General features: G+C 37.5%; 1 pseudogene; it reads right to left on the minus strand.

The window, feature by feature from the left end:
• Positions 1-12,039: 12,039 nt before the first annotated feature.
• The window catches only part of LOC102827486, a 2,344-nt pseudogene continuing 1,643 nt past the window's right edge, over positions 12,040-12,740 (minus strand).

Consider the following 12,740-nt stretch of genomic DNA (forward strand, 5'->3'; position numbering starts at 1 on the left):
ACAGGAACATTCCTGTACCCACCCCTTAATGGTCTCCTGGCTGTTAGGTTTGAACCACCAAATTTTCAGCTAACAGCTGAGAACTTAATCATGGCATCATCAATCTTAAATTGAACAAAAATAAAAATTTCTTACTGATACATTATCTAAAAATGCATGAATTACATGACAAACTGTCGATTTTCTTTAGAGGGAAAAAAGTGGTGCTTGTTTTAAAGCTCCACCCTACTTATTTTCCTAACCAGCATCCTTCCTAGCACTCTCAAACAATCATTGAAATTTACAAATGGGCAGCAATTGGAAAAATTAAAGCTCAGTGTATTTGGCAGTAAGGAAACTCAAATTATCCAAGACTGAGAATTTTATTCAAACATACTTACATTGTATTTGTTGTGAAATATATATTGCAATTGTTGTATATAAGGGAATGGAGTAATATGTAACATATATACACACACACACATATACATGAACACAGATAAATACACTTCCACACACACATGGTCAGTCTTGTTACAAGAAAATGAGAAAGGAAGGATGAAGGTCAGGGCAGAGAAGGAAAAGATAGAAAAGTATAAAGAGCATTAGTGACAGTGTTTGAATAGGTAATGGGAGCATAAGAAGTTGTATTCATAGAAAGTCAAGAGCAGAGAGAGAAATTAGTACTGTTATCTGTATTTGGAAATGCAGATGACTTTTAAAGAATTGCCCACACTTCAATTATCTTTGAAGACACCATCACAGGAATGGGGAAGAGGTGGCAATGAGATGGGATGGACAAGAATGCAAAACCCCATCATGATTTCAGCAACTCCTGAGGACCTGTGCTTAATCATCTGGACTCTAAGAGAAGTCTGATCCATTTCTTATCAGTTATGAGCTGGAAGCAAAACAGCATGAAAAAGGCAAAGAGGGTGTGAAGAAAGTGGGAATGGAATTACCATGAATCACAGAATGCCAGATAGTACTGTTTCAAAGTTAGTGTAGGGTTTGTTGTTGGTGTTGTTAGGTGCCATCGAGTTGGTACCAACTCATAGTGACACTATGCACAACAGAAAGAAACACTATCTGGTCCTGGGCCAACCTCATAATCATTGCTGAGTTTGAGTCCATTGTTGCTGTCACTGGGCCAATCCATCTCATTGGGGGTCTTCCTCTTTTTCTCTGACCCTCCACCTTACCAAACATGATAGCCTTCTCCAGCAACTGGTCCCTCCTGACAGTATGTCTGAAGTATGAGAGATGAAGTTCGGCCATCCTAGCTTCCAGGGAGCACACTGGCTATGCTTATTCCAACACAGATTTGTTTGTTCTTTTGGCAGCCCATGGTACTTTCAATATTCTCCTCCAACACCATAACTCGAAAGCATCAATTCTTCTATGGTCTTCCTTATTCATTGTCCAACTTTGGCATGCATATGAGGTTATTGAAAATACCATGGCTTGGGTCAGGCACACGTTAGTCCTCAAACAGACATCTTTGCTCTTCAACACTTTAAAAAGGTCTTGTGCAGCAGATTTGCCTAATGCAATATGTTGTTTGACTTCTTGACTGCTGCTTCCATGAGTGTTAATGGTTGAGCCAAGAAGAATGAAGTCTTTGGCAATTTCAATCTTTTCTTCATAAATAAGAATGCTGTTTATTGGTCCAGTGGTAAGGATTTTTATTTTCTTTATACTGAGATGCAATCCATACCGAAGGATGTGGTCTTTGAGCTTCATCAGTAAGTATTTTAAGTCTTTTTCACTTTTGGCAAAGCATATTGTAGTTTGTTAATAAGTCTTCCTTCAATCCTGATGCCATATTTTTCTGCATATAACCCAGTTCTCAGATTATTTACATATAGCATACAGATTGAATATGTATGACAAAAAAATACATCACTGTTGCACACCTTTCCTAATTTTAAACCATTTGGTGTTCCCTTGAAGGGTAGTAAAACCAATTGTAAACATAGTTTTATAGTGACCATATCTGTTAGTTTGTCCTACTTTGGTGGCTTGTATGTTGTTGTGATGTTGGAAGTTATGCCACTGGTATTTTAAATACTAGCAGGGTCATCCATGGTAGACAGATTTTAGTTGAACTTCCAGACTGAGACAGACAAGGCAAAAGGAGAAACAAGCTACTTTTGAATGTTTAAGCACTGAAAGCATTTGAATAGCAGTGGAACACTGTCAGATAGCACCAGGATACTGACCATTGAAGCATTATGAATAGCATGAGGATATTTTCAGATATAGTGCCAGAAGATAAGCTCCTCAGGTTGGAAGGCACTCAAAATATGACTGGGGAAGAGCTGCCTCCTCAAAGCAGAGTTGACTGTGTTAATGCAAATGGAGCAAAACTTTCAGGACCTTCATTTGCTCATAGGGCACAACTCAAAATAAGGAGCAACATCTGTAAATATCCATTAAAAATAGGAATAGGGAATGTATGAAATATGACTCTAGGGAAATTGGAAGTCCTCAAAAATGAAATGGAATGCATAAAGATCAGTATCCTAGCCACTGGTAAATTGAAATGGATTGGCATTGGTCATTTTGAATCTGACAATCTTATGATTACTATGATTACAAATTACAAATGAAAATTTGAAGAAGAATGGCACTGCATTTATCATCAAAAAGAACATTTCTATGTTAAAGTGTAATACTGTCTGTAATATAATAATATCCATATTCCTAGATGGAAAATGAGTTAATACCACTATAATTAAAATTTACTTACCAACCATGACAACCAGTGATGATGAAATTGAAGAATTCTACCAACTTCTTTAGTCTGAAATTGATCTAACATGCAATTAAGGTATGTTGATAATTACTGGTAATTGGAATGCAAAGATTGGAAACGAATGGAAGGATTAATAGTTGGATAATAGGGCACTGGCCATAGAAAGGATGCTGGAGATCACATGATAGAATTTTGCAAGAACAATAACTAATTAAAAAAAAACTCTTGTAAACAGCATAAATACAATTATTATGGTTATGTGCTATGGAGTTGGTTCTGACTTTTAGTGACCCTGTATGGGGTTTCTGAGGCTGTAAATCTTTAGGGGAGAAGTAAGCCTCATCTTGCTCCCACAGAGCAGTTGGTAGATTTGAACTGCTGACCTTGCGGTTAGCAGCTCTGTTTGTAATCCACTACACTACCAGAGCTTCAAAAGACAATCACACACATATAAATATTTCACTTCATTAGATGGAATACACAGAAATCATATTGACTACACTTGTGGATAAAGATAGTGGAAAAGCTCCATATCAACCAAAACTAGGCCAGGGGCAAACTGCCAAAGAGACTATCAAATGCTCATACACAAATCCAGGTTGAAATTGAAGAAAATTAAAACAAGTCCATGAGGGCCAACATATGACCTTGAACATATCCCACCTGAATTTAGTGATCATCTGAAGAACAGATTTGAGTCATTAGACCCTAGTAACTGAAAACCAGAAGAGTTGTGGCATGGTATCAAGAACATCATACAGGAAGAAAGCAAAAGGTCATTAAGAGGACAAGAAAAAGGACAAGACCAAAACGGATGTCAGTGGAGATTCTGAAACTTGATTTCCAGTGTAGGATGATGAAGTAATTGGAAGAACTGAAGAGGTAAAAGAGCTGAACAGAAATTTAAAAGGACAGCTAGAGGAGACAGAGTCAAGTATTGCAATGAAATGTGCAATGAACTGGAGTTAGAAAACCCCAAGGGAAGAGCATGCTCAGCATTTCTCAAGCTGAAAGAAATGAAGAAAAAAAAATCAAGCCTCAACTTGCAATACTGTAGGATTCTACGGGCAAAATATTGAATGATGCAGAAAATATCAAAAGAAGATGGAAGGTATATACAGAGTCACTGTACCAAAAAGAAATGTTCAATTGCAAACATTTCAAGAGGTAGCATATATTGCATATATTCAAGAGTCAATGATACTGAAGGAATAAGTCCAAGGTGCACTGAAGACATTGGGAAAGATCAAAGCTCCAGAAATTGATGGCTATGAATTGAAAAATTTCAACAAACGGATGCAGCACTTAAGGCACTCATCAACTATGCCAAGAAATTTGGAAGACAGCTATTTGGCCAACTAATTGCAAGAAATCCGTATCTGTGCCTATTCCAAAGAGAGATGACCCAATGGAATGTGGAAATCATCAGATAATATCACTAACATCACATGCAAGTACAATTTTGCTGAAGATAATTTTAAAATGGCTGCAACAACACATTGACAGGGAACTTCCAGAGGCTCAAGCCTGATTCAGACGAGGATGTGGAATGAGGGATATTATTGTTGATGTCAGATGGAGCTTGGTTGAAAGCAAAGAATATAAGAAAGATGTGTTCCTGTGCTTTATTGACTATGCAAAGGCTTTTGATTGTGTAGATCATAACAAGCTATGGATAACATATTGAAGAATGGGTATTCCAGAACACTTAATTGTTCTCAAGATATACATAGACCAAGAGGCAGTTGTTCAAACAGAACAAAAGGACACTGAATGGCTTAAAATCAAGAAAGGTGTGTGTAAGGGTTATATTCTTTCCACATAGTTACCCAATCTATATGCTGAGGAAATAATATGAGAAGTTGGATTAAATGAAGAAGAACATGACATCAGGATTGGAGGAAGACTCATTAACAACCTGCAATATGCAAATGATACAACCTTGCTTTCTGAAAGTGAAGAGGACTTAAAACACTTAACTGATGAAGATCAAAGACCACAGCCTTCAGTGTGAGTTGTACCTCATGGAAGTAGCAGTCAAGAGATCAAATGACATACTGCATTACGCAAATATTCTACACAAGAAAGTGTTCAAGAGCAAAGATACCAATTTGAGGACTAAGGTGAGCGTGACCTAAGCCATGACATTTTCAGTCTTCTCGTACACATGTGAAAATTGGACAATGAATAAGGAAGACATAGAAGAATTGATGAATGTGAGTTATGGTGATGGAGAAGAATATTAAAAGTACCATGGACTGCCAGGAGAACAAACAAAACTGTGATGGAAAATGTTTAGAATGCTCCTTAGAAACCAGGATGTTGAAAATTCTTCTCTTATAATTCAGATATATTATCAGGAAGGATCAATCCCTAGAGCATGACATCTTGCTTGCTGAAGTGAAGGGTTAGTGCAAAAGAGGAAGACCCCTAAGAGATGGATTGGCACAGTGGCAACACCAATAGGCTCAAGTGTAACCAAGATTGTGTGTGAGATTGGCGCAAGACTGGGCAGTGTTTCATTTTGTTATGCATGGGGTCACTTTGAGTCAGAGCCAACTTAATGGCACCTGACAACAAAAATAGCACAGTATTATGGAAACATATGGAGAATAAGCATGTATATATATATGGCTTTCTGCTCCCATAAAGATTTACTGCTTTGGAAATCCTGTACTATGAGTCAGAACTGACTCCACAGCACATAACAACAACAACAACAACACATACACACACACACACACACATAAATATCTATAATGGAATCGTAGTGTGGTGTTGTACTGAACTGCAAGGTCGGTTTGTACCACAAGGTTGGTTGTTCAAGCTCACCAGCCACTCCTTCGAAATCCTATACAGAGTTGTATGAGTTGGAACTGACTCTATGGAACTTAAAAGCAACAATAATACATATAATGACTAAAACCCAAACAAAACCGATTGACATTGAATTAATTCCAACTCATAGAGATGGTACAGGCTAGTGTAGAAATGTTCTTTTAGATTTTTCAACACTATAAACCTTTATGGGAGCAGACCGCCTTATCTTTTTCCCATGGAGGAGTTGTTGTGTTTGAACCTCTGACCTTGTAATTAGCAGCCTACAGCTCCTTATATATATAACAGATGTTATGAAAGTCATTTAGTATGCAAAGTTAAAGCAAATACAGATTTATCTACATAGAAGAATTGATGCATTTGACTTATGATTTTGGAGGAATATCTTAAAGGCACCATGGACTCCCAGAAGAAAAAAATCTCTGTGTTGGAAGAAGCACAACCAGAAAGCTCCTTAGAAGCTAAGATGGCCAGACTTTGTCTCTCATTCTTCGGATATGTTACCAAGAGGGACTAGTCCCTAGAGAAGGACATCATGCTTTGTAAAATGGAGCTCAGTTTAAGAAAAGGAGATGCTCAATATGATGGATTGGCCCAGTGACAACAGTAATGGGCTCAAGATTTGCAGCCATTGTAAGGATGGTGCAGGACTGGAAACTGTTTTGTTCTGTTATATACAGGGTCACTATACATTGGAATCAATTTGATGACACTTAGCAACAACAGCTACATAGGATATTGTTTATAATTTATTCACCAATAATAATATATATCAATGACTTGGCATCTATAAAAATTCTTGACTCCAAGCCATTCATATAACGCTTTTAAGCAGTTATCTTTATTATTTGCCTTCGTAACAGAGTGATAGTGCTATATCAATGATTTTTAATAAGAAGGGTATTTAAAGTTGCTATCAGATTTTTTGAAGTAGTATATTTTAATATGCGGCTGTATTTATATATTCAGAGTCCCTGAGTCATGAAAATGGCTAGCACATGAGTGACAGTTGGTACAAAGTGTTTTTTTCTTTACATATGTTCCAGTTAACAACTCACTGCTTCGCAAATCTATTGACTTTTGCAAAAAGATCAGCGTTTGAATCCAGAGTTTCAAGCAACTGAAGCCCCTGATTTAAGTTATGAAACTAACTCTATATGGTAATATTTTGAACAGTAAATCATAAAACTGAAATCTTCAAGTGACCATCTGAGAATGATGACATCTGCAAATTATGTGCAGCAACATAATAATCATACATATGACTAATGATTTGATGCACACCACCACCACCCCTCTCTCCAAAGTGAAAAAAAAAAAAAAAAGGAAATGTACTTTGTCTCAATTCTAATCCATTCTAAGTTAGGGACAACTTGTATGTTTATAAATTTTGCTTTATGCTAGACTTCATTTCAAAGTCAAATATTAAGGAGAAATGATGGGAGGTAGTTTCATTTCATGGTTACAAAATTCAAATGCTTTCTTATCATAAATATAGGTATGTTTACCTCAACTCTCCTAGCACAAATTCTTGGAACTGTATGGAATTTTTTATCCCACATTGTTAAAAAATATGACACATGGAAGCTGTTACTGTTGTTAGGTGCCATCTAGTTGGTTCTGATGCACAGCAACTCTCTGTGCACAACAGAACATCTAGTTGGTTCTGACACATAGCGACCCTCTTCACAACAGAACGAAACACTGCTGGGTCCTGCTCCATCTTCATAACAACCCATTGTTGCTGCCACTGTGTCAGTCCATGCGTCTGAGGGGACTTCCTCTTTTTAATTGAACCTCCATTTTCTGAAGCATGCTTCCCTATTTTGAACTGGTCCCTCCTGATAACATTTCCAAAGAACAAGATTCAAAATCTCACCATCGTCACTCCTAATGGGATTTCTGTACAATTCTTGTAGACTTGTCATTTCTTTTATACATCCATGGTGCTTTCAATATTCTTTGCCAACATCATAATTCAAATGCATCAATTCTTCTATGGTCTTCTTTATTATTTCTTGACTGCTACTTCCATGAACTCTGATTGTGGATTCAAAAACTGAAATCCTTGAAAACTTCATTCATTCCCCCATTTACCATGATATTATCTACTGGTTCAGTTGTGAGGACTTTTGTTTTCTTTACAAATGTATCAATCTATTAATCTAATGTTCAATATTATTTTCAATTCAGTACTATACATTTAACTACAAAAGTATGCCAATTCAGTGAGTAAAATATCTCAAGTAATGAATACAAAGGTAATAAATTGTTAGCTAGTAAGTAATTCCAGCTGTCTTAGAGAAATGTGGAAAAGAAGGACCTTAGGAATAATTTTAATTGTCTGACGAATTTACTCTCCAAATAACACATGTGGACCATTTCTTTTGATCAACACAGGTAGGGTTTTTGTTTTGTTTTGAATATAAATAACAGCTCAAGATATCGGATGCAATACAAATGAAAATCAACCCAAATAGCTTCTAAAATATTAATCGTGTGACTACAAGTTCTCAATATTTTTATTCTAAAAATATCCCTTCTCTTGTTTAAAATTTGGAGGATTTGTAAGACTATTTTTTGTTTTAACATATGGATTTTTCTCTAATTTTAATAGCCTATGGTTACAAATCCCTTGCTTTCACACACTTAATATAATTGTTCTTTTTTCTTTATGAACAACTTTTGTAGAGTGCTTCCAGTCACTGAAATTTTCATCCTTTTATGTCTTTAGGCCTCACTTTTCCTTTCCCTAGAGAGTTCTCAAGAAAAGCTACAGTGAACCCCCAAATATGTTTCAACCTGATTTTGTAAAACAAGCACTAAAACCAAGTAGTGGAGTAACACTGCTGATGTTATTTTGCATGGGCGTTTAAACATAGTGTTCATGAGGAACAAGGAAGAATATTTTCATAGACAATGTGCCTATCAAATTAATGTTGGCAAAAAGAGTTCTATGCTCTTGCTCTGAACCATTCCCTAGCCCCTGTATGAAGTTGCAAATCATCACAGAAAAGAAATGCAGTTGTTGGATATGGTGCCCGCCTTTCTTCATCTCTACTAACTCCTTGTCTGAGCTCTGACATTGACCTTAAAATGTGGTGTCCTGTGTTTCTAGTTTTCCTGTCTTACTTACCATCATATCTTAGAATTTGCTGCTTTTAAATTTAACATTGGGTTAGTCCTGGGGCATTATTCTGTTCTCAAGGCAAGTCTAGAAGGTGCTGCCAGGGTTTTCTAGGCTCCATCACATCTTTAGCACAGCCTAGTCAGATTGGGTGTCATCAGTATCAAAGAATGCTATAATCCCAGGGTCAATAATCGGGGAAAACATAATGAAGTATTCTCAGAAGGAGCAATGCCATTTTTTTCTTTTTTTCGTTATCAATTCTTTAAGAAAATTGCTGATCTAAAAAGTAGACAATGCCTTGACTTGTCAACAGAGGAAGGTGAATATGTTACCTTCGTGATAGGTATGCCCAGAAAATTATGGTTTCTTTGAAGACTTGTGGTCAGGAACCTGCTTCTAGATATAGGCTGTTGTAGATTCAGGGCCTTTAGCAAACTTATCTGCTATGTTCAAGCCCAAAACTTTCCCTACTTCATGTTGTTGTTAAGTGCCATCAAGTTGGTTCCAAGTAATTGAGACCTGGTATAGGTTTTCTGAAGGAGCTCTGGTAGCGTAGTGGTTACAGATCGGGCTGCGAACCACAAGGTCAGCAGTTCGAAACTACCAGCTGTTCTGTGGAAGGAGGATGAGGCTTTCTGCTCCCATAGATATACAGCCTCGGAAACCATGTGTAGGGTCACAATGAGTCGGAACCAACTCCACAGCACATAACAACAACAACATAGGTTTTCTGAGTTTATAAATCTTTGGGAGAGCAGAAAGTCTCCTACTTGTCCTGAGAAGTGACTGGTGAGCTAGAACTGTGATTTGCAACACAGTGCTTATCCCCAAAAGCCACTGTGCTCCCTAGTAGATGAAGGCTAGTGCCATTTTACACCATATTTGTTACTAGAAATTAGACAGTGATCAATATCCATGCTATGTGCTGATATTTGACCTGGTATGGTGGGAATCTCAATTTGATTCTCCCCCCTTTGTGTTAGATGGACATCATGATATGCTGAAATAAATTTCTAACTTAATTTAAAATGAACAAGAAAAGCAACTAAAATTTTTGAGCCAGTGATAACAAAATAATAAAGAAGTGTTATTTTGGGATTTTTTTGGTCAACTTTTTATTGTGAATTGAGGGAATGTTTATAGAGCAGATCATCAGTGTTACATTCAACAAATCAAATATTTTGCTTCATTATATGTTTGCAATCCCCTCCATGTACCAACAGTTAACAGTATTTACCTCTATTCACTTGAACTATTGCACTCCTCCCTGTGTCTTCTGCTGCCTTTATCTTTCCTCTGCTAATCTCCCTCTTGGTGTATATTGCCTGCCCTGTCACCCATGTTAACATGTGTCTACCTTCTAGCCCATGAATAATTTTCCCTCCCCCTACCATAAGTATTATAGATTAGTTCTTTTATCAAGAAAGCCTTTTAACTTTTTACAGCATTGGTCTCATACAATATTTGTCCTTTTGTGGTTGACCAGCGTAGTGGTTACGAATTGGGCTGCGAACCTCAAGGTCAGCAGTTCAAAACTACCAGCTGTTCTGCAGGAGAAAGATGAGGCTTTCTGCTTCTGTAAAAATTTACAGCCTTGGAAACCCTGTACAGGGTCGCTATGAGTTGGAACTGACTCCACAGCACATAATCACCATCACCACCACCAATTTCAATCAGCATAATGTTCTCCAGGTTCAACCAAGTTGTAAGGTACTTTACAGATTCATCATTATTCTTCAACATTTTGTAAGATTCCATTTTGGATATGTACCAAAGTTTGTCTAACCATTCTTTTGCTGAAGAACATTTAGAATGTTTCCATCTTTTTGATATGTATCTTATATATAACTTATTGAAGGATTCCATTTTTGTATCCGTTATGTCTCTTGACTGGTATATGTAATTCATTTATATCCATGTAATTATCAATAAAGGAGCTCTGGTGATGTAATGGTTATGAATTGGACTGCCAACCTTAAGGTCAGCAGTTAGAAATTGCCAGTGGTTCCGTGGGTGAAAGATGAGGCGTTCTGCTCCCGTAAAGATTTACAGCCTCGGAAACCCAGTGCAGGGTCACTATGAGTCGGAACTGACTCCACAGTACTTAACAACAACAACGATTATCAACAGGTATGAATTGATTGCTGTCATGTTTTCTGTATGCTGCTGCTGGATTCTTGGTTCCACAAAATGTTCTCTGCTGAGTTCATTCTGTTAGTGGGTTTCCTTTTCATTTTCACATCTGTTGTGTTAATGCTTACCAAATCTTTCTGATTTTCCTCTTTTTTATATTTATATGCAGGTATATTAATTTTCTTTGAAGTTACACTGTTATTGATTCATTTTTCCCTGCTTAAGACAGTTTCTTTTATCTTGAAATCTACTTGATTTCCTTGTCATTTGGTAGTTCTGTATCTACACTTTTATTTCTTTTTGCTTTGTAGTTGACTTCATTATACATTGATATCTCTGGTTCCCTATCTAGGTTTGATTTACTTAATTTTTAAATATCTGTATTGAGTTTTGGGTGGTGTTGTCATGTATGGTAATTGCAGGTTGTTGTCTAACGTTGGTTATCAAACCAAAGAACACTCATTAGCATTTTTGGAAAGTTCGTCAGGTCATTACAAATTCCTTTGATTTCTGTTTATCAGGAAATGTCCTAATTTTGCTGTCATATTTGAGGGACAGCTTTGCTGGGTATAAGGTTGGCAGTTTTTTGCATTTCTAGTTTTTGCATATGTCATCCCATTGCTTTCTTGCTGAGCAATCAGAGCTTAGTCTTTTTTATTGCAGCTTACTTTGCTTTAATATCCCCAAATACCTGTATGAATAAGGAGCATGTTGCAAAACCAGGCAGGCAGAGGTCTGTAAGCTGAACTTGAAGGAAATAACTGATTGGAGAGAAGGCACCAGAAATCGAATTGCTACATGACTTGTAAACAGTAAATGGGAGAAAAGAGTCTCCAAGAAGACAGGAACTTTCCCTATCATGGATGAAAATGGCTTTTGTGGCTGATGAGTAACCTCCATCTCACATTGCAATGTAAACAGTACCTGGTACCAAGGAGACAAACACCCACACAGCAGCAGTGTGTCAGGACATGAAAAGGAAGTGACACTAACAGAAGCCCCTGAGTTCTCTTTGCCACAGAACTCCCACAGGCATCTTAGTTGGCATCTCCTCATAAATGCACCATTCATCAATAACTGTTTTGTGGAAAGACCAAATCCTAAGACAGGGTAAACACACTTTGCTTCTGTCCATGATCTTTAGCCATATAATTTTGATGTGTACCAGGGTGGAGAGATGTACCACATTCAGTCCTTCATCTTAGGTAACAACGGTGGGTGCAGTGCATCCTGTCCTTTCCTGGAGTTGCAACACCTTCAAGAGCAATGGGAATAAGGGGGCCCAGTATGACCTGGAGGTCCTGGGAGATTTTAGCAATGTCCTTCTCATAGCAGTCAATGTACAGTTGAATGGTTGTCACTGCACTGCTGTATCTGCTTAGTCAGAAGATTATCTGAGAGCCATCTGCAAAAATGAGCCGCAAGCCCTGATTTCTGGTTTCCATCCACTGGATCACTGTATTAAAAGTTATTTTTTCATTGGGTAAACTTTGTCATCCACTGAAACTGTTTCCCCACAAAGCAATTGAACATCAGGGCCACCAATTTCATCATTTTATTCACACCCTCAGCTTCCACCTCCTCATAATCATACTGGGTAAAGAAATTCTGGGCATGCTTTTGCCAGTGATCTTTCAGAATGTCCTTCACATTCTGACTGCAGGTGACTCAGATGGAGATCCAGACCAGTATAGCCCAGAGCTCATCCTTGTGGTTAGAACCAGTGCTGAAACTTTCCTCCCCACAAAGGCACAGTTTATTTGCATCCATCAAATTCTCCCCAAAAAACTTTCAGCCACTTGAGGTTTCATATTAAGGCATCTTTGTAGCATTAGCTAGCTGGTCCAAGATACCACTTGTGGTTATACTGTGTGCAAAGCCATGGACTCTTGTTGTTGTTGT

The sequence above is a fragment of the Chrysochloris asiatica genome, unplaced genomic scaffold, assembly GCF_000296735.1.
Source record: "Chrysochloris asiatica unplaced genomic scaffold, ChrAsi1.0 scaffold00036, whole genome shotgun sequence".
Classification (NCBI taxonomy): domain Eukaryota; kingdom Metazoa; phylum Chordata; class Mammalia; order Afrosoricida; family Chrysochloridae; genus Chrysochloris; species Chrysochloris asiatica.